This window comes from Schistocerca piceifrons, unplaced genomic scaffold (assembly GCF_021461385.2).
Source record: "Schistocerca piceifrons isolate TAMUIC-IGC-003096 unplaced genomic scaffold, iqSchPice1.1 HiC_scaffold_1239, whole genome shotgun sequence".
In the NCBI taxonomy this organism is placed as follows: Eukaryota; Metazoa; Arthropoda; class Insecta; order Orthoptera; family Acrididae; genus Schistocerca; species Schistocerca piceifrons.
The window spans coordinates 10,001-12,500 of NW_025727058.1; the positions used below are offsets into that span (position 1 = coordinate 10,001).

General features: G+C 56.6%; 1 non-coding gene across 1 annotated transcript in view; it reads left to right on the forward strand.

Moving 5' to 3' along the window:
- The first annotated feature begins 2,363 nt into the window (after positions 1-2,363).
- The window catches only part of LOC124730379, a 1,909-nt gene continuing 1,772 nt past the window's right edge, over positions 2,364-2,500 (forward strand). Inside the window, exon 1 of the ribosomal RNA XR_007007998.1 lies at positions 2,364-2,500. This exon is cut by the window's right edge and continues 1,772 nt beyond it. This is a non-coding gene — a ribosomal RNA (small subunit ribosomal RNA).

A 2,500-nucleotide genomic window follows, 5' to 3' on the forward strand; every position in this document is an offset into this window, starting at 1 on the left:
TTAACCTAACCCATGTTGTGCCTTAACCTAACCCATGTTGTGCCTTAACCTAACCCATGTTGTGCCTTAACCTAACCCATGTTGTGCCTTAACCTAACCCATGTTGTGCCTTAACCTAACCCATGTTGTGCCTTAACCTAACCCATGTTGTGCCTTAACCTAACCTATGTTGTGCCTTAACCTAACCTATGTTGTGCCTTAACCTAACCCATGTTGTGCCTTAACCTAACCCATGTTGTGCCTTAACCTAACCCATGTTGTGCCTTAACCTAACCCATGTTGTGCCTTAACCTAACCCATGTTGTGCCTTAACCTAACCCATGTTGTGCCTTAACCTAACCCATGTTGTGCCTTAACCTAACCCATGTTGTGCCTTAACCTAACCCATGTTGTGCCTTAACCTAACCCATGTTGTGCCTTAACCTAACCCATGTTGTGCCTTAACTTAACCCATGTTGTGCCTTAACCTAACCCATGTCGTGCCTTAACCTAACCCATGTCGTGCCTTAACCTAACCCACGTCGTGCCTTAACCTAACCCACGTTGTCGCCTAACGTAACCCACGTTGTCGCCTAAACCTGCTCTGTAATTGTTATACGACTCGTTCAATTAGTGTAGTGTTGCCCACCCGCAACCCTCGCAATATAGTTCGCTACTCGCACTCCCCGCTCCCCTGTGTATCGCTTCATGTTAAACACCTTGCAAGTCTTGCTCACTTTCCACATGCTCCTGCTGTACACTGTAATGTGGATGGCAGCAGGACGTACATGCCGCCCCTCCCCACGTCCCCACCTTGCCCCCTGCCTTCGCAAGCTGGTTGGTGAGAACTTTGCATGTTCAATGCCCTCCGCATGCGACGTACTCAGGCTACGTTGTGGTGCGGCCTGTGTCAACTGTCCGCTAATGTCGTACGCGTAAACCACAATCTGTACTGCACATTCGTCCTTATGTACTGAATGATACATCGTGGCACATGTGTGACCGTACAACGACTGCGCCCAAAAACGGCGGACCATACAGTGCAAATATTGTGCACGCAGCTACGTGTCGTCTCCCTATGAGAGCTGGATTGCAGTGTGGTACGCCATAGAGACGTGTGGGAGGAACGGACGCCGTGGATGGCGATCAGCATGAGCTGTCTGTTGATGTATTCGGACCTAGTCGTCTCTCCTCACACACCGTGATGGCATGGTGCACCGCGTTCCATATCTGCGACATGCTACAGAGGCCGGTTGACAGTCGTTCGAGCAATGGACATCGCATACGTACGGGGGCCACCTTCCACGTATTGTCTAGGCGTGCACATTTTGTTGCGTGTATGTGGGCAGACGTAGTGTGGCGTGACACCTGACACAGGCATGCAATAATCGTGGAAGTTGCAAATGGCGATGGACGCCTGCGTTTTCTGGTGAAGTTACGCAAATGAACAAATGGTAACCTGTTGTGGTGCGGTTGTTCTCGCTAGGGGTGAATCGGTGATGGCGACGATAGGTTGAGGTACTAACCGGTTGTTCCAGCGATACCCACCATGCCGACGAAACTGAACGGCATCTGGGTGTGAAGCGATACGCGGCGGTGGCTGGGTGGGACCGTCCCCGGCCGGTGAGGGGGCGCCTCCCGGCGTGCTGGCCGCGCGGTGCGTGGGCGCACGCGCTACAGCCGGCTGGTGGGGGCGGCCAGTGGCAGGCGCGCCGGCCGACGGACGCGGCAGGCGTCGCAGCTGCGCGCCGGCGCACCCTGCGCGCGGCGCCGTGCGGCCAAAGTAGGTCCTCGCGGGCCCGGTGCGAAGCGCGGTGGACATCTTCAGTGTGCTGGTCCGATTGAGGACTGTGTGCGTTGAGGATGCGCTGCCGCCCGGCGCTCGGCGCCGCGACGCCGTCTGCTGCTCGGTCGCCCCAGCGGTTCTCGCTGGTGGTTTGTATCGCAGCTGTGCGGATGTGTTGGCGCGTGCGCTGTGCTGGGAGAGTTCGCTTCGGCACCCAAGTGGGGCTTTTGTCCTTCTGTGGCGCTGGCGTTGGAGCTGCCGGTCACCGTAGGTGGCGCGTGTTGTCTCCCGCCGGCAATGCCACGACAGCACGCTCCCGGGCCTCTGTCGGCAGCGGCAAGCTCAGTTGGGAGCACGGGTGGTCGCACCGAAAGCGTCTACTCGCCTAACTCCGGGCGATTGCGCCTCTCTCGAACCCGACCAAGTACTTGGGACGGCGCTGCGCGCCGCCGGGACCTGAGAGGGTTTCGAGGTGTATTGTGCAGGGGAGCTCAGCCTCCTCCTGTTTGCAGAATGATTGAGCGGACGCTTGCGTGTTCGCGCGGGCCCCCGGGACACACTCCCGGGCGGCCGGCTGCTCAGCTCTAGTTGACGCAGCTCCCTGGTTGATCCTGCCAGTAGTCATATGCTTGTCTCAAAGATTAAGCCATGCATGTCTCAGTACAAGCCGCATTAAGGTGAAACCGCGAATGGCTCATTAAATCAGTTATGGTTCCTTAGATCGTACCCACGTTA